Source organism: Heterocephalus glaber, unplaced genomic scaffold (assembly GCF_053883595.1).
Source record: "Heterocephalus glaber isolate CG9 unplaced genomic scaffold, H.glaber_assembly_v1.0 deba00001571, whole genome shotgun sequence".
NCBI lineage: Eukaryota > Metazoa > Chordata > Mammalia > Rodentia > Bathyergidae > Heterocephalus > Heterocephalus glaber.
The window spans coordinates 1,458,892-1,479,531 of NW_028258356.1; the positions used below are offsets into that span (position 1 = coordinate 1,458,892).

General features: G+C 38.8%; 1 pseudogene; it reads right to left on the reverse strand.

Annotated features, from left to right (window-relative positions):
* Positions 1-13,641: 13,641 nt before the first annotated feature.
* On the reverse strand, positions 13,642-14,797 carry LOC101723562 (bcl-2-like protein 1; annotated as a pseudogene).
* Positions 14,798-20,640: the final 5,843 nt, after the last annotated feature.

The following is a 20,640-nucleotide window of genomic DNA, read 5'->3' on the forward strand; positions in this document are numbered from 1 at the left end:
TCAAACGATATGATTGCATAGAAAATCTAAAAAGGTTTCCATCATGTTATTAGACAAATTGGAGCACTTAGTAAAGTGACTAAATATAAGATCAATATGTAATTGTAAATTGTACTTTCATACACCAGCTACAAGCAGTTAGAAAACAGAATTTCTCGAAAATGCCAAATAATTGAAAAAGGAATTCTAAAGTACCCTGTAATAAATCTAAATCAAATATATGCCAGAATTGTATGCAGAAAGTTATAAAACTTTACGAAAAAGATACTAAGGATTAGAGTGATGAAATGTTCAGGAGTAGAAAAAATATTCTAAAAAACCCTCTCAGTTCCCTTTAAATTGATTTCATGCATCTCCAAATAGATCCCAACATTTGCTCTAGAATTGATAAACACAAATTTATGTGGCAGAGTAAATGATGAATGATCAAGGCTTTAATGAAGAAAAAGAAGGGGGGATATATCCTATGAGAAGCACTTTTTGTAAGGCTGCTGGAGTGTGTTATAAGTGCAGAAATGGAAAAAATGACTAGAGGCAGACCCCACACATGCATGTAAACTTCATATTGACAGAGGGTGTGTGGTAGATCAATGGTACAACTTTTCATGAAATGGAGCTGACAAGAAAAAGGAAATTGTACCTCTTCCTCACAACACACAAAACAAGTGTTTTAAATCTTCTTTCAACTTTAGAAATTTTGATGACAAAATTTAGGTGAAGTATATTTAGAAAATGTAGGTATCTGTCTTGTTACTTTCTCATTGCCAGGACAAAATACCTGACATCCACAAGTTAAAGGAAGGAAACGTTTATTTTAGCTTACAGTTTGTAGAGATTTCAGCCCATAGCTGGCTGGCTCCAAGGCAGGGCAGTGTAGTGGAGGGGCATGGCAGAGGAGAAGTGGTTCATGATATGGCAGGTAGGTGACAGCTGCAGTGAACCTCCCTTTCCCTTTTATTCCATTCAGGCTATAAGCCTATTGGTTGGTGCCACCCACATCCAGGGTGAGACTTCCCATTATCCACATAGAACTATGCTAAACCAATCAATGGCCTGATTTAGTTATCACACACCCTTAATCCATATCCACATACCCTTGATCCAGCCACTTCCAGAAAGCCCCACCTGTGAGCACAGGAGAGTTTGAGGGGACATCTAGATACAAGCCATAACAGTATCTTCCTCAATTTGCTTTAAGAACATCTTAAATTGCAAAACCACAAAACCACAGAAACCACAAAAGGTAACCCTAAAAAATTAAATTGTACTGTAATATAAATTAGAACTTCTTTCCATCAAAAGACATTGAAGAAGCCCAACCTATAACATAGCCAGTACTAAATTATTATATATACAGAAGAATATATACAGAAGTTCTATAAACCTACAAGAACAGAAACTTCACAGAAATGTGGGCAAAAGTCTTAAATTTTCCATAGAATTAGTACATAGGGGCTAATAAACATTAAAAGGTTTCACCACTGCTCATCAGAGAAACTAACTGGGACCAAAATGACGTTTAAATTTATTCAATTGACAAAAATTAAGAAACTTGACTGTCAAGTTTTGAAAATTTTAATAGGGTCACTTACATCTTATTAATGAGAGTGTCAAGTGGTATATCCACTATGAAAAACTATTCATTTGAAAAGTTGAACTTTCATATGCTCATGGGCCAGTAATTCCACTTTTAGATATAGATGCAAAAGAAATGCTTGCACATAGAGCCCCAGAATACATAAATAAGAATGTTCTGGGGAAAAATCCAAATCTCCATCTGTGGGAGTTTATTGTGTGTGCACATAATGTACAACCACATAGCAGCATAATGAGTGGCCAACTACTTGCAGCACAGCAAGTTAACATAAATGGAGTGAAATACCCTAATATTTTTCTCAGAAAAGATGACACTGAATAGGTGTGCATAAATGTGTGTGTAAAGTCCATATAATGGTTACTCAGTGTGGGAAACATAGAGAGGAAGTAAGCAAATATCTAAGTCCCTGGGTTGGATGGTGAGTTTATGGATTTCATTTATCATTAAAGGTAAATGCTGTGCATAAATGTCCATTGGTGCTGTGTTATGAACCAGGGACTATGATTAGCCCAGTTGTATGTACCTTCATCCCAAAACAACAAAAGATGGCCATACTATTGATGAATTGGGTATCTGAGAAGAAAGGAAAGAAATTAGGTCTGGATCTTGGGTTTTTGACTTGAGGTATTATAATTTACTGAGATGGGGAAATTTATGGTAGGGGAAAATTGAAAATGTATGAATTCAGTGATCAGGTTAGGTCAGTAGATAAATTTTGAAGTAATTAGCCAAAGGACCAGAGGGATGTTTTAGGTGTATTTTGGAGACAGAAATACATTATCAAGACCACAGTTACTTGAGAGAGGGGGGTGGGGACAATAGAGGGGAGGAGAGGAGAAAGAGATCCAGAGATGAAGGGGGGAACAGGTAGGAATTGCAAGGCAAAAGAAGGAAGAATTAGCATGTTGATTTTATGTTCATGAGAATTTTTAGAGAGAATTTAATCAAGATTACAAATCCTCAAAAAGAGGACTTTATGGGGCTGGGGATTTAGCTCACTGGTTCTGCTGCCTGCCTCGCAAACACAAGGTCCTGAGTTCGATCCCCGGTACCAACAAAAAAGAGGACTTTTTGGTTAGTTTTTATAAGTAAGGTTAGAGTTGGGGAGATAGCCTGGGTGAACAGAAAGAGCTCTGAATTGGGGTCACTCAGGACACCTGCATTCTTATCCAGGCATGGTTCCCTAAAAACAAGGTCAAAGCAGGGCCTCACATGTCTCCATACTCTTTGATAAAGACTAAACCAAGTGTTCTCTGTGGTGTCTCTCAGCCATAGGATAGTCACAGCCTTTGAGCAGCCACACTGGAAGAAAAAGATTTGGTGTCTGAACACTGAGTCTCCTTAAAAGAACTTGCAAACACCTACCAACCCACTTAGCAACATTGTCCCTAAATGAGTCCTATGAGTTTTTGCTTTTATGCATCCAGAGTCTAAAATATGTCTGTTTTTATTCAGAGGCTTTGCTTTCAAAAGTATTCTTTGTAGTATTTTTCTCTAGATGAAGTGTGTTTTCTATGAGAGAGAATATTTAACAAAAGAGTTCAAAGCAACATGAGTGTATATATGTGTGTGTGTGTTTACTTTTGTGCTAGAAAATAGTTCCTCATTTGCTACATAAAATGCAATAAAATTACCATCTCAACTAAGATTTTTCTTATCTTTGAAATGTAGATGCATGAAGACCCCAGTAGTATCTCCAATTTTTGCATGAGGCTTCTAGAAAAAGGAAATTTCTCTTTACTACATTCATTCATTCATATTCTAGGTGGGCATACAGCATCGGGCAAAACAGGCCAGGTCCCAGGGCTCACAGCACTCTGCCTGGTGAGAACAAATTTTAAAAGGCAGCATAGGTTTTTATACATATTTAAAAATGGAGTAATAGACTAGAGAGGGAGTAGAACGCTGACTACTTCAAATGGTAGTGAGGACAGGTATAATTTCAGGACGTGACATTTTATGTTAGATTCTGATTAGACCAGGTCTTGTGAATGAGAGAGCAGGGAAAATATTGTGATATTAATCTAAAGCCCCCTAAGAAAGAAACATACATATTTAAAAATTGACAAGGTAACCTAGAGAGCAGTTGGTGGTAGGAAGTGTCAGAGAAAACTGAAGAGATACACAGGATTCAGACCAAGTAGATCTTGTAAGCCAGGGTTGGGAATTTGGAGTCTTATGTGGCAACTTGAGTTACAGCTCTACAGGACTCTTCTTTACTGGCTCTTTTTCATCTCAGCATCATGGGCTTCAACTGCTGGAATGTTCACAGTCTTGCTGTGGGCCCTCTCCTGTTTAAATATTCTTTAGATCATCCCATCTAGGTCTATGGCTTTAAAAACTGTATAACTGCTCACAACCCCACATCTCCACCATCTCTTATTTAGCTCCAGAATTTTATATCTCTTTGCCTACTCAGCCTTTCCCGATTTCTAATTGGCACCACAAACCTAATATGGTTGAACTGTCTGTCACTGAGTCATTTAATCAAAATTCTAAGGATTATTCTCGGCTCATTCTTCTTTGTCATCATCACTCTCAACCCTGTCCATCAGCAAATTCTATCAACACTTTGCAAAATATATCTAAAATCCATCCACTTCCTTTCATTTCCACCACCACACAGCAGAGCCATTGTAATCTTTCACCTGGTCTTCTGCAGTAGTCTCTTAGCTGATGTCCTTGCATCTACTCTTGTCCTCCTACAATCACTAACTCAGCAGCCAAAGTGTCATTTCAAAACAAAAAATCAGGGCTGGGGATTTAGCTCAGTGGTTCTGCTGCCTGACTTGAAAGTGCAAGGACCTGAGTTTGATCCCCGGTACCAAAAACAAAACAAAAATAAATAATATCACTTAAAACTTTTTAGTGTCTTCCTGCGACATTTAGAAAAAAATCCAAATGCCACAGAAAGTCTTGACCCAGTTTTCACTGTAGTTATTGTAATAATAACAAAAATCAGCTTTAAAATCAATTTTAACATCATAAAAATAGAGGGTCAAACTTTCCAAAATTTAAAGATTAGAAACTTCCTAAAGGCAGCATCTCAAGGAAGTACATGTTTATACACAGTGTACTTCAAGAGGAACTGTGATTATGAGTGCTTTACCGTTTTACTGTTGTGCTTCAGGTCTTACAGGTAGTCTCAGGGAGGAAACAAGGTTTCCATCACCAACACCCAAATTTAACCACTTCCACAGATTTAACCACAACAGCTCAGCTTTTATTTATTTCCTATTAATGTTCTATAGGAAATGTCAATACAAACAAATACAATTCACAGCTAAACTAAATTACTATTCAAGAGAATGAATCTCCACTGAATCTGTGCAAAATTGGATATTCAAGAAAATAAAATATTGGATTTTGGCCTCTTTTTCAAAGTTCAAATAGTTGAATGTGCTTGGGATTATTTCTGCATCCTCTCTTCTGTTCCACTTATCCTCATGTCTGTTTTTTGGCAGTACAATGATGTTTTTATCACTGTAGCTTTGTCACATAACTTCAAGTCCAGTATTGTGATGACTCACACTTTGCTTTCTAACCAAGGATTGCTTTTGCTAGTCTTGGTCTCTTTTGGTTCCTTATGAATTTTAGGATAGTTTCTCCAGTTTTGAGAAGAATGCTGTTGGTATTTTGATTGGGATTATATTAACTCTATATCAATTTTGGAAGCATGGACACTTAACTATATTGGTTCTGCCTATGTAGGAAAAGGGGCTATCTTTCCACTTTCTTTTTTTAAAAATTTTCTTTTATTGGTACAATTTTGATATACAATATAAGGACATTCATCATTGGAAATTTGCACCTTTACGTAATCTCTCTTGGTTCTTATTTTTCCCCCTTCCCCTGCCCTCCTTTCAACTCCTCCATTCCTCCCTATTTACAAAGACCTTGTTTCCATTTTTTCATTTTCTCATATTCCATTCCCTTTTATCCTTTCCCCTAACCCTCCTGCTTCCCCTTCCCCTTTGCCCCTTTTTTTCCTATTTCACATTATCTATTATACCTTTTAGTCCTTACTTACACTTTCAGTTTTTCACACTAGAGAAGCTACTTGGTATTTACACATGTGTCCTGTTTATTTCACTTAAGAGCATGGCCTCAATATGCATCCATTTAGCTATAAATGTCTCTAGTTTCTTGTTCTTTATGGCTGAGTAGTACTCCATTTTATAGAAAAACCACATCTTCTTTATCCAGTTTCCAGTTGATGGGCACTGGGGCTGTTTCCAAGCTTTAGCTATTACAAACTGTGCTGCTATAAACATAGGTGCACATATATCACGGTGGTATGATTCTTTTAATTCTTTGGGGAAGATCCCCAGCAGGGGACTAGCTGGGTCAATTGGGAGTTCCAGTCGTAGTTCTTTGAGGTATCTCCATACTGATTTCCACAGTGGTTGCACCAGTCTACACTCCCACCAGCAGTGGAGAAGCGTTCCTCTTTCCTCACAGCCTCACCAGCATTTGTTATTGGTTGATTTCATGATAGCAACCATTCTTTCTGGAGTGAGGTGGAGTCTCAGCATTGTTTTCATTTGCATCTCTGAAATGACCAGTGATGTTGAACACTTCTTCATATATTTATTTGGTATTTCTACTTTGTCTGAAAAATGTCTGTTCATTTCAGATGCCCATTTTCGGATTGGGTCTTTAAATTTGGGAGGTCTGATTTTTTTAAGTTCTTTATAGATTCAACATAGCAGCTCTTCGTCTGAGGAAGAGCAGGTGAAGATTTTTTCCCACATTGTGGGTTGTCTCTTCACACTGCTGGTGGTTTCTCTTGCTGTGCAGAAGCTTTTTAATAAGAGATCTCACTTGTTGATTGTTTGTGCTAGTTCATGGGCAACTGAGGTTTTGTTCATAAAATATTTTCCTGCACCAATGTCTTCAAGAGTTCTGCCTAACCTGTGTTCCAGGTGATTCAGCATTTACTTTTTAATATTTAGATCCTTAATCCATTTTGATTTTAGTTTAGTGCATGGTGAGAGATATAGGTCTAGTTTTAGTCTTTGGCAAGTTGAAACCCAATTTTTCTAGCACCATTTATTAAAGAGGCTATCTTTCCTCCAGTGAGGGTGTTTGGCTCCTTTATCGAAGATGACATGACTGAGAGTGTCTGGCGTTGTTTCTGCATCTTCTAATCTGTTCCACTGGTCCTCACATCTGTTTCTTTGCCAGTACCATGCTGTTTTTATCACAGTGGCTTTGTAGTACAGTTTCAGTTTGGGGATTGTGATACCCCCTGCCATGTCTCTGTTACCTTAGAATTGCTTTTGCTATTCTGGGTCTCTTCATGTTCCAAATGAATTTTTGGTTTGTTTTCTCAAGGTCTGTGAAGTATGCTGCTGGGATTTCAATTGGTATTGCATTGAATCTATTTAACAGTTTTGGAAGTATGGCCATTTTCAGTACATTGATTCTTCCTACCCAGGAGCGGGGGATGTCTGTCCATTTTCTGATTTCATTTTCAATCTCTCTTTTCAGAGTGCTATAGTTTTCAGAGAAGAGGTCTTTGATTTCTTTCTTTAGATTGATTCCTAGGTAATTCAGTTTTTTGGATGCTATTGTGAAAGGAATTGTTGGCTCTATTTCTCGGTGAATCTATTGTTCATGTAGAGGAAAGCTTTTGATTTTTGTGTGTTGACCTTGTATCCAGCTACTTGATTGAATTTGGTTATTAAGTCTAGAAGACTTTTGGTGGAGTTCTTGGGGTCTTCTATATAGAGTATCATGTCATCAGCAAATAATGACAATTTGACTTCTTCATTTCCTATCTTTATTCTTTTTATTTCTTTCTCCTGTCTAATTGCCATGGCTAATGTTTCCAAAACTATATTGAACAGGAGTGGTGATAGTGGACATCCTTGTCTTGTTCCTGATTTTAGTGTGAAGGATTTCAGTTTTTGACCATTTAGTATGATATTGGCTGTTGGTTTTTCATAGATGGCTTCTATCAGTTTGAGGTAGAGATCATCTATTCCAATTTTTGTAGGGTTTTTATCATAAATGCATGTTGGATTTTGTCAAATGCTTTTTCTGCATCTAAGGAGATAATCATATGGTTTTTGTCCTTGGCTCTATTGATATAGTGTATTATATTGATTGATTTGCATATGTTAAACCATCCCTGCAACCCTGGGATGAATGGCACTTGGTCAGGGTGTATGATCTTATTGATGATCTTCTGCATTCTATTTGCCAGTATCTTATTAAGGATTTTTGCATCTATGTTCATTAGTGAGATTGGCCTATAGTTCTCTTTTTCAGTTGGGTCTTTCTCTGCATTGGGGATCAAGGTGATGCTTGCTTCCAGGAATGAATTTGGGAGTATTGCTTCCCTTTCAATTTCATTGAAGAGTTTAAATAGTAGTGGCAGCAGTTCCTCTCTAAATGTCTTGTAGAATTCAGCAGTAAAGCCATCAGGACTGGGGCTTTTCTTAGTTGATAAGTTTTTAATTATGTTTTCAATTTCATTGGTTGATATTGGGTTGTTTAGAATTTTTAGGTCTTCTTCGTTCAACTTTGGTAATTTATATGTATCTAGTTATCTGTCCATTTCTTCTGTGTTTTTCATTTTATTGGCGTATAGGTTCTGCAAGTAGATATTGATGATCCTCTGGATTTCTGCTGGGTCTATTGTAATTTCATCCTTTTCATTCCTAATTGCATGGATTTGGGCCTTTTCTTTCCTTTTTCTTATAAGGTTAGCTAAGAGTTTGTCAATTTTGTTGATTCTTTTGAAGAACCAACTCCTGGCTTCATTAATTTTTTTTATCATTCTCTTAGTCTCCATTGCATTGATTTCTGCTCTGATCTTTATAATTTCCTCCCTTGTATGAGCTTTGGGTTTGTTCTGCTCTTCTTTTCCTAGAAGCTTGAGGTTCAGCATCAGGTTGTTTAATTGGGCTCGCTCTGTTTTCCTAATATGAGTATTCACTGCTATGAATTTCCTTCGTAAGACTGCTTTCATTGTGTCCCATAGATGCTGATATGTTGTATTGTCACTGTCATTTAATTGATGGAACTGTCTGATTTCTTCTCTATTTTCCTCTGTGACACATTGGTTATTCAGAAGTGTGTTGTTCAATTTCCACGTGTTTATGTAATTTTTCTGGTTTCTTTTGCTATGAATCTCCAATTTCATCTCGCTGTGGTCTGATAATATACAGGGGATAACTTCACTTAAAGTTACTTTGCACTTACTTAAACATGTTGTATGAGTGAATATGTGGTCTATTTTGGAGAACGACCCATGTGCAGCTGAAAAGAATGTGTATTCTGATTTTATGGGGTGGAACACTGTAATCATCTGTTAAGCTCATTTGTTCAGGAGTTCGATTGAGTTCTAGTATTTCATTATTTATTTTTTGTCTAGTTGATCTATCTGTTTGTGACAGTGGGGTATTGAGGTCCCCACTACCGTTGTATTAGTGCATATGTGGCTTTTCATGTCCATTAGCATTTGTTTTATATAGTTGGGTGCACTAGTGTTTGGTGCATAGATATGTATGATTGTCATCTCTTCCTGTTGGATTGTTCCCTTTACAAGGATGTAGTGTCCTTCTTTGTCTCTCTTAATCAGTGTTGGTTTGAAATCCACTTGACCTGCAAAGAGGATAGCTACTCCTCCTTTTTTTGGGGGGTTCCTGTCTCATGGAGTATTATTTTCCACCCTTTAACTTTCAATCTGTGAGTTTCTTTTTGAATTAAGTGTGATTCTTATATGCAACATATTGTTGGATTTTGCTTCTTGACCCATTCTGCCAGACTGTTTCTTTTGACTGGTGAATTGAGACCATTAACTTTGATGGTTGTAACTGATACATATTGACTTATCATTGTCATGACTTTTTCTGTTTGTTGAATTCTCCCCCTTTACATTTAATTTCTTGTCACGCCCGATGGATTCATTCTGCTGTGCTTCCTGTTGTTGTGATCCTCATTTTCTGTTCCTAGGATATTGTGTAAAATTTTTTGGAGTGCTGTTTTGGTATTCATGAAGTTCCGAAGGTGCCTTTTGTCATGAAAGTATCTTATTTCTCCATCAATTTTGAAAGATAGTTTTGCAGGGTACATTAATCTGGGTTGGAGGCTGTTTTCCTTTAGAGCTTGAAATACATCACTCCAAGCTCTTCTTGCCTTGAGAGTTTGCATTGAGAAGTCTGCTGTGATTTTTATGGGCTTTCCTTTGTATGTGATTTATTTCTTTTCTCTAACTGCTTGTGGAACTTTGTTTTTCTGTTGGGTTTCTGGAATCTTAACAATTATATGCTTAAGTGTAGATTTTTTTCATCAAGGCTATTTGGAGTCCTGTATGCCTCATTTATCTGTATGTCAAGTTGTTTTACCCTTCTTGGGAAGTTTTCTGCCATTATTTCTGTGAACGTTTTTTTTTTATGTCATCTGCACTCTCTCCTGTTTCTTCATTGACTCCAATCTGTCTTATGTTATTCTTCTTTGCATCATCTAGAAGCTGCTGGATTGATTTCTCGTGATCCCTTTCAATTTTGAAGCAATTTTTCTTTTCCTGGTCACTAATTGCAATCTTATCTTCTATATCTGAAATTCTGTCTTCACATTGGCTCATTGTGCTATGTAGACTTTCAGTGGAGTTTTCATCTCCTGGAAATGTTTGCATCTGTTTTATGGATTCCATTTGTTTCCTATGTTGGGATTCCATCATGTTCCTCAGCTCCTCTATTGTTTTTTCAGTGTCCTCTGTAGATTTATTAATCATGTCTTGCACTATGTGCAGAATCTCTGCTGTTATCTGAGAAATTATTTCTGATTTCATTCTTTCCATATCCTCTTTTGTTGCCAGTTCAGGGAGTCCAGGTGGTTGAGTATCAGAGTGTTCCATCTCCTTTCCCTTTTGGGTTGCTGTAGGCGATCTGGAAGTCTTGTTTTGAGACTTTTTACATGTCTTCTCATTTTGATGGTGGGGAGGGGTTGCTGTTGGTGCCCAGATGGCTCACCTCTTCTGTGCTGGGAGCGATGGAACGGTGGCCCGGAAGCCCCTTCCTCTGGACTGGGAAGGGTGGAGCAGTATCTTTTCATTTTTCTGATGTCTTCTCCAATTTCCTTTTTCAGAGTACTGTTTTCTTTGAACAGGTCTTTTACTTCCTTCATTAGGTTAGTATTTAATTTTTCTTGGTATTATGGATTCCTAATTTTGTTCTCAGTGGGTTCATTATTGGTGTGCATGAATTCTGTTGATTTTTGTGTGTTGATTTTGTATCCTATTGCATTACTAAATTTGGCTATTTTTTCTGTTATTGCATTTATTGATTTGTGTATGTTGAACTACCCCTGCATCCCTGTAATTAATCCTATGTGGTCATGGTGTATGATCTTTTTGATTATTTGATGCATTTTGTTTGCCAGGATTATTGAGAATTTTTACATTTATGTTCATTATGACCTGTAGTTCTCCTTTTTGGTTATGTGCTCTTCTGATTTTGGAATCAGGGTAATACTTCTTTCCAGGAATGACTTTGGGAGTACTGCTTTCCTTTCAATTTCATTAAAGAATTTGAGTGTTGGCCTTGAATCTTTTCTAAATTTCTTATTGAATGTGGCAGTGAATCTGTCAAGACCTGGACTTTTCTTAGCTGGTAGTTTTTAAATTACTTCTTCCATTTCATTGATTGATATTGGATTATTCAGGATTTTATATCTTCTTTGTTCAGCTTTGGCAGTTCATGTGTCTAGAAATTTATCCATTTCTTCTAATTTTCTACTTTATTAAAGTATAGGTTCTTGAAGTAGTTACCTATGATCTTCTGTATTTTGGCAGAATCCATTGCGATTTCATCCTTTTCATTTCTAATTGCATGGATTTGGATCTTTTCTTTCCTTTTTTTGATAAGATTGGCTAAGGGTTTGTCTGTTCAGTCTTTTAAAGAAACAAATCTTCAATTCATTGATTCTCTGTGTTGTTTTTAAATCTCAATTCCATTAATTTCCACTCTGATATTTATAATTTCCTTCATCATACTATCTTTGGGTTTGAATTGTTATTTTTCTAAGACCTTGAGGTGCATCATTAGGTTATTTATTTGAGCTTGCTCTGTTTTTCTGATGTGGGAATTCATCATTATGAACTTCCCTCTTAGGACTACTTTCATTGTGTCCTATAGGTCCTAGCATGTCATACTGGCATTATCATTTGATTGTAGGAACTAATTTCTTCTTCAATTTCATATGTGACCCATTAAGAAAGTAGTTTTAATTTCCATGTATTTGCACAGTTTCTGTGGTGTCTTTTTCCATTGATTTCTACTTTCATTGTACTGTCTGATAATATGCATGGAATAATTTTGGTATTTTGCATTTACTTAAGCATGTCTCATGGGCTAATATGTGGTCTGTTTTGGAGAAAGTCCCATGTACTGCTGAGAAGAACGTGTATTCTTTTGTTTTGGGGTGGAACACTTTGTAGATGTCTATTAAGTCCATTTGTTAAAAGACTTGGTCCAACTTTTATATTTCTTTGTTAACTTTTTGTCTAGTTGATTTCTCTATTTGTGAAAGTGGGATATTGAAGTCCCCCATTACAGTTTTATTGGTGTTTGTTTGATTTTTCATGTCCATTAGTGTTTGTTTGTGAGTTTCTTTTTTTTCACCAAATCAACACAGTTTATTACTGAACTGCACTTTCACCTTCACACAGACTATTTCAGAGCTGGAACAAAAGTAGGGGGTGGATCAGGGGAGGGACAGGTGCCCCTCAGGAGCCAGGACCCCAGGCCTCCCTAGGGGAGGGAGCATCAGGCTGCCACTCTCCGGGCACGAGCTCTCCACATGCACGCACATAGCAAGCCAGCAGCTCTGCACACATACAGACATGCTTAACAAAAATAGTGTATCATTTTCACAAGGAATAAAAACTAGTCTTGAATATGTACAGCAGAGAGCCCAGGGTGGCCAGTGCTGTGCTGGGACCCCCAGGGATGAGACAGGGCAAGGATGGAGCAGAGGGTAGAGGGAGGCCTGAAGGGCTCCTGGCCAGGCAACTCTGACCTTGGCAGCCCAGCTGCCCAGGCTGCATGGGAGTGGGGCATGACTCTACCTGGCCAGGCAGGACAGGCCCCAGCCAGCCTCACCCCCACCCCGTGCACCAGGCTCTCCTTCCTGCCCTTTCTGCCTGAGGTAGGGAAGACCCCAAGGTTCCCACAGCTGCTCCCTGTAGCTCCCCTTCACTTTTGGGCTAAGGTCTCTTGGCCCATGGGCGCCATAGGCAACAGCCAAAGCCAAGATGCCATGGGCTGGTCTTGCAGGAAGCAAGGCCATAAACAGCTATGGGGCACTTGTCTTGGGCCAGTTGGTTCCCTCAGTCATGGTCATGGGAGCCTGGGAGGGGAGGGGAAGGAAAGGGACTAGGGTGATGCTAAATTGCAAGGGCCATCCTACCTCGAGCATGAGGTGCTTCCTGCAGCGATAGCCCCCTCCCTCTTAGATAGGGCTGGCCTCTACCCAGAGGCCTCTGGAGAACATTCAGACTAGGGGTGGAGACTTTGGCCTGGCCAGACATGGGGAGGGAATTCTGGTCCTTGTTTCTTTATCCCAAGCAGCCTGAATTCCTGATTAGTCAAAAGTGTCTTCTAAATGGCTCTTAGGGGGTGGTGATGGAAGGAAGGGAGGCCAGGTCCAGAGAGGGATGGGAAATGATCAATTCTGAGACCACAAACATTGAAACAAAGGCAATCTAGTCTCTCTGGGGACAAGGTTCAGAAAACTTTCCAGCTCCCTGCCAGGAAAGCATTCTCAGAGGCTAAGGGTAATAAGGGTTCCACCAATTAGGCAGGACCCTCCTGCCCCTAACCCCACCCCCACCCCGTACCAGCCTCCATGGGGCAGATTCTAGGGAAACTGGATTTTGAGGCCAGGAGAACTGAGGTATGGGGGAAGGCAGTTCTCACAGTAGTGTGGTAGATTCTAGAAAACTATTTTCGAGGGACCAGGTCTAGACCTACCCCTGGGATGGGCAGGTGGGCATGGACTGCATGTAGTGGTTCTCCTGGTCTCAAATGTGGCTGGATGGAGGGATGTGGTGGGGGCAAAGCAGGGGGTGGGAAGGTGAGGGGTGGTCAGTGTCTGGTCATTTCTGACTGAAGAGTGAGCCCAGCAGAACAATGCCAGCCACAGTCATGCCTGTCAGGAACCAGTGGTTGAAGTGCTCCTGGCCCTTCTGGCTCTCAGCTGCTGCATTGTTCCCATAGAGTTCCACAAAAGTGTCCCAGCCTCCCTTCTCCTGGATCCAAGGCTCTAGGTGGTCATTCAGGTAAGTGGCCATTCAGCTTGCGATCTGCCTCACCAATACCTGCATCTCCTTGTCTAGGCTCTCCATGCACAATGCCCCGCCAAAGGAGAAAAGGGCCACAATGTGACCCCAGTTTACCCCATCCCGGAAGAGTTCATTCACTACCTATTCAAAGCTCTGATATGCTGTACCTGGGGTGGTGTGGAGCTAAGATGTAGGTGTGAGACTTCAGTGACTCCATTCTAAAATTTGGTGGCATAAGTTTCAGTTCTAAGAAAAACCACAAGATGTATTTTGACCACCTGCATGTGATAGTGTTCAGCCATCCCCTAGCAACAGCTAATCAGTAGTTAGCAACCGTTTGCAGCTTGGGTGCACAAGGCACAATCAATCAGGTTTAATTACCAATCTAGAACCTTGCTGTAACCACTATAAAAACCCCTGCTGATTTGGAGTCAGGGCTCTCAATCTTGACCTGCTGTGGCGGTGACGGTTGGGAGTGCCTGCTCGAGCTTGAATAAATGACCCTCATGTGTTTACATCGGAATCAGCTCCTTGGTGGTCTTTGGGGACCTCAAAATCTGGGCACAGCATAGGTCACTGAATGCCTGCCGTACTGCAGTTCAAACTAGTTGCCCGCTTCCCTCAGAGGTTGCTTCACTGCTGCCATGGGAATCACCTCCTGGGCATCCAAACTGCTGCTGTGGCCAGTTGCCCCATTCACTGTGGGGCTATCCACCAGGTGCGAGGATGGGTTGCCATTGATGGCATTGGGGGGTCTCCATCTCTGATTCAGTCCCTTCTGGGCCTTCAGTCCTGTTCTCTTCTATATCACTGAACTGACTCCAGCTGTATCTTTTCTGGGAAAGCTTGTAGGAGAGAAAGTCAACCTCGAGCTCCCAGTTGCTCTGAGACATTTTTATAATAGAGATGGGGTCAACCAGTCTATTGTCCAAAACACCTGCTCACTCACTGAGTCTGGTCTCGGCTTAGTGATTCTCTTCTAAAATCCAAAGCCAAAATAAGGTTATTCAAATTCTTCTTAGGCAAAAGCAGGCAGGTGCAGCCCCTGGAAGATCTTTTGTATCATAGGTCGGGAGAGGAGGTGGCAGCCCCATAGCCATAGCTGGTAACTCAGCCGGCCTCGCAGCGGCTGGCAAAAAATCCCAGCTCCTGCTGGAGGGATCATGCAACCCAGTAGGCTGGGAGCCCAGAAGGTGACACAGGAATCGCGAAGCTCAGGAACCTGGCCCCTTGCTTGCTTCCTCCATTGGGCTCGCTCTCCACGCTGAAGCCGCGGCCTCCAGCCACCCAGGAGCCTGTGAGTTTCTTTTTGAATTAAATGTGTTTCTTGTATACTACATATTGTTGGGTTTTCTTTCTTGATACATTCTGCCAGTCTGTGTCTTTTGATTGGGGAACTAAGACCATTGACATTCAAAGTTATTACTGAGAGAGCAAGGGATTTAGCTCAGTGGTGCCTCCACCTGCCTCGCAAGCGCAAGGTCCCGAGTTTGATCCCCGGTACCAAAAAAAAAAAAAAAAAAAAAAAAAAGCAGTGGCAGAGTTGTTATTAAGAGGTATTGTCTTATTCCTGTCACTGCATTATTTTCCTGTTGCTAATTTAATTAGTTTTTCCTTTTGTTTAGCTGCTCATCCTGCCAGATGTATTCATTCTTTTTTGACTTATTGGCATTGTTGGCTTCATGGTCTCTAGGATATCCTTGAGGATTTTTTGTAATGCTGGTTTGGTGGTCATGAATTTCTTCCCCCTCCCCTTAACTTTATTGGTACATTTTAGGTATAAAATACAGTTACATTCATCATTGGAATCTTGTACCATTACATGAGTCTCTTGGTTTTTATTTTTTTCCCCTTCCCTTGCCCTCCCTTCCCTATTTGCAAAGAACTTGTTTCCACTTTTTTCCTCTTCTCATATTTTTTCCTTTCTTTTTCCCTTCCCCTACCCTTCACAATTCCCCTGCTCTTTTAGACCTTTTTTTCCTGTTACACAATATCAGTTATTCATTTTTTAAATTAAAATATTAAATATTAATATATGGGGGAGAAAAGAGAGAAAATATTAAGATCTAGGAGACATTACCACAGATTTTACAGAATTTAAAAGGATATAGAAAGCATATTACAAAAATCTTTTTTGAAATAAATTTGACAACTTCTAAGAAGTAACTTGGAAGACAAATTAATGAAACTAACTCAGGAGGAAATATAAAATTTGAATAGCACCTATTAAAGAAAGTATATTCCTAGCTTGAAAACCTACCTATATGACAACACCAGGCTCATCAGTTAAACATTTAAATCAGTTAAACATTTTAACTGATAAATTATATCAAACATTTAAAGCAGAAAAAAGAAGGAACACTTCTCCCCTCATTGTAGGAAATCAACATTGTGCTAATCCTAAAACTGGATAAAGATAATAGAAGAAAAAATTATGAACATAGATAGAAATTTGTTTAACAAAACAAACTATTGGAAGTCAGATCTGGTAGGATGTAGAAAGTGGTTTAATTATAGGGATGGCAGTGTTGGTTTAGCATTGGAAGATCCATCCCCAAAAGTAATCATTTTAACAGAGGAAAGGAGAAAGCCATATGATCCTGTCACTAGTTGGAGAAAGAGTATTGGACTAAATTCTACAGCTGTTTATGGTAAAAGCTATCAGGAGACTAGAAGTAAAACAGAACCTTCTCAACAGATCAAAGACATGTACTCCATACTTCCAACAAAAACTCCTTCTATGAATGGAGACGATACAATGCTTTCTCCCTAAAGTGGGGAACAAGGGCATATGTGCCTACTCTTCATCTGTCCATTAGACTTTGAAACATAGGTCTAAACCAAAATAGTCTGGCAATAAAATGACACCACTAGGATAGGATTGGCATGGCAGAAGCAAAATCTTTATATGTGGATGAAATGATCATCTACAGAGAAAATACTAAGAAATCTCTAGAAGCCCCTAGAACTTGTACTTGAATTTAGCAGGATTAGAAAACACAAAGTATATATAAAAATTCAGGTCTGTGTATACTTGCTATAAATGGAGAACTGGATATTGAAATTTAAAAGCTATGTAGGAGTACAAAGGACCCAGAAAGGCCAAAAACAAAAACAGTGTTGGAAGATGTTTAGCACCCAATTTTAAGACTTCTTCTAAAGCTACAGTAATCAAGGCAGTGTTGGTGTAAGGAAAGACATATAGATCATTTGAATAAAACAGAGAATCTAGAAATAGAACCACACATATATGGTCCACTGAGTTTTGAAAGATTATTTAACATTAACATTTTATAGAATATAAACTCGATTCAAGAGCCGAGGAAGAGATAGTGTCTTCAGCAAATGCCACTAGAACACCTAGTATCTGTATATAAAAAATTAACCTCAACCTTTTTTTTTCCATACATGAAAATAACTTGAAGGGATTCAAGAACCTAAATAAGAAAGCCTAAAAGTATAAAACTTTAAGAAGAAATTATAAGGGAAAATATTTATGAATTCAGCTTAGGCAAGAACTACCTAGGATACAAAAAACATGATGTATAAAAGAAAAAAATTGATAAATGAGATTCCATCAAAATTTAGAACTTTAAATGACATCATGAAAATGAAAAGTAGTCCTTAAACAGACCATATTTACAATGCATATAACCTATGAGCAGAATATATAAAGAATTCTTAGAGCTCATTAACAGACAACCCAATTAAAATGTAGACATAAGAAGATGATAAATAGACAGTATAGCACAAGGAAAGGTGTGCAACTCTAGAATCAGAAAAATACTAAACAGTACAATAATAAGATTGAATTATACACTCATTAGGGAGATGAAGTCAAAAGTTTTAAAAGCCTTGTCATGACTTTTTCTTTTTGTTGGATTCTCCCCCTTTGCATTTAATTTGTCACGCCCAATGGATTCATTCTGCTGAGTTTCCTGGGGTTGTGATCCTCATTGCCTTTTCCTAGGGTATTGTCTAAAATTTTCTGGAGTGCCGGTTTGGTATCCATGAAGTCCCTGAGGTGCTCTTTATCATGAAAGCATCTTATTTCTCCATCAATTTTGAAAGATAGTTTTGCAGGGTACATCAATCTGGGTTGGAGGATGTTTTCCTTTAGGGCTTGAAATATCCCTCCAAGCTCTTCTTGCCTTGAGGGTTTGCATTGAGAAGTCAGCTGTGATTCTGATGAGCTTTCCTTTGTATGTGATTTGTTTCTTTTCTCTCACTGCTTGTAGAATTTTATTCTTCTGTTGGATTTCTGGAATCCTAACTATTATATGCCTATGTGTAGATTTCTTTTTATTAAGGTTAGCTGGAGTCCTATATGCCTCCCTTATCTGTATGTAAAGTTCTTTTCCCCTCCTTGGGAAGTTTTCTGCCATCACTTCTGTGAAGAGTTTTTTTATGTCATCTGCACTGTCTTCTCTTTCTTCATTGACTCCAATCAGTCTTATGTTATTCTTCTTTGCATCGTCTAGCAGCTGCTGGATTGATTTCTCATGTTCCCTTACAATTTTAAAGCAATTTTTCTTTTCCTGGTCATTAATTGCAATCTTATCTTCTATATGTGAAATTCTGTCCTCACATTGGTTCATTCTGCTGCGCAGACTTTCGATGGAGTTTTTAATCTCTTGGAAATCTGTTTGTATCTGTTTTATGGATTCCATTTGTTTCCTATGTTGGGATTCCATCATGTTCCTCAGCTTCTCTATTTTTTTATCTGTGCCCTCTCTAGATTTATTAATCATGTCATGCACTATGGGCACAATCTTTGCTGTTATCTGAGAAGTTGTTTCTGATTTCATTTTTTCCAGATCCTCTTTTGTTGCCAGTTCAGGGAGTCCAGGTGGTTGAGTATCAGAGTGTTCCATCTCATTTCCCTTTGAGGTTGCTGTAGGTGATCTGGAAGTCTGTTTTTGAGGCTTGTTTATGTGTCTTCTCATTTCCACGGGGTGTGGGGAGGTGCTTCTGGCACCCATGTGGCTCACCTTCTCTGCCCTAGGAGCTTGGGATGGCAGTGGGGGAGCTTCTTTCTGGGTGCTGGGGCTGGCTGAGCATCACTGCCCTAGGAGCCTGGGATGGAGGCAGGGAGCTTCCTTCCGGATGCTGGGACCGGCTCACCTTCTTGGCCCTAGGAGCCTGGGATGGCAGTGGGGGAGCTTCCTTCAAGGTGCTGGGTCATGAATTTCTTGAGGTGCTCATTATCATGGAAGTACCTTATTTCACTGTTGGTTTTGAAGGAAAATTTTGTAGGATGCATGTATTGGAAGTTATCTATTGGGATTTGAAACACTTTGCTCCAAGCACTCTTGCCCTTTAAGGTTTATGTAGAGATGTCCATTATAATCCTAATGGGGTTGCCTTTATATGTGATTTGTTGCCTTTCTCTAGCAGCTTTTAAGGTTTTTGTCCCTGGGATGGACTTCTGGTACTTTGAGTATAATGTAGCATGGAGAGTTGCCCTTTTAGTTGTGGCTGTTTGGAGTTCTCTATGCCTTATTTGTATGTTTATTTCTGTCCTTATATTTGATAAGTTTTCTGCCATTTTTTTCTGTGAATAGTTATTTGGTGCCATTTGTGTTATTTTCTGATTTTTCACTTATTCCAATTATTCTTAGATTAGTCCTCTTTGCTTCATCTAGCAGCTATTGGATCAATTTTTCATGTTTTCTTGTTTTTAAGGTGTCTTTGAGCAATTAGTCTTTGGAGGCATCATTGTATTCTAGTTCTGAAATTCTGTCCTCACATTGGTCGCTACTGCTGCCATATATGATTTTTAATGTTCTAGATTTCTTACTGAAATCTTTTCATGGACTCTATTTCTTCATTGGGCTGGTCATTCATGTTTTGCATCATTCTGTTTAGCTTATCTAACTTTTTATTAGTGTCTTCTGAAAGCTCCTGCATCTGTTGTTATTACTTCCATTATCTGTTTAGTTATATCTTCTCTGATCTCTCTGAATACCTCTTTGATCTGTTTTCCAATCTCCTCTGTTGTCTTTTTCAGTAATTCCTGCATGTGGTTTATGCTATTCTGACCCTCAGTGCCCCCTGGATTAGCTTCAGGAGAGTTGGAAGTTTTGGGAGGTCTTTTGTTGTCTTGTCTTCTCATGTTTCTATTGTTTTGCACTGAGGTTTGTGGATGCTTATATTCTTTTTTTTTCCCATTAAGTTCATTAGTACATTTTAGGTATAAAATACAGTTACAGTCATCATTAGGCTCTTGTACCTTTACATGCTGTATCTTGGTTCTTATTTTATCCCCTTCCCCTGGCCTCCCTTCACCCCCTCCACCCTTCCCTATTTGCAAAGACTTTGTTTCCATTTTTTTCCTTTTCTCATATTTTTTCTTTTCTCTTCTTTCCTTTCCCCTGCCCCTCCCACTTCCCCTACTCCTTCACACCTTTTCTTCCTATTACACAATATCAATTATACATTTTAAAAATTACAATATGAAGATCTAAAAGACATTACCACAGATTTTACAGAATTTAAAAGGATATAGAAAGCATATTACAAAATTTTTTTTTGAAATAAATGTGACAACTTCTATGAAGTACCTTGGAAGACAAATTAATGAAACTAACTCTGGAGGAAATATAAAATCTGAATAGAACCTATTAAATAAAATATATTCCTAGCTTGAAAACCTACCTATATGACAACAACAGGTTCGTATACATTTTAACTGATAAATTATATCAAACAAAGGAGAAAAAAGAAGGAACACTTCTCCCCTCATTGT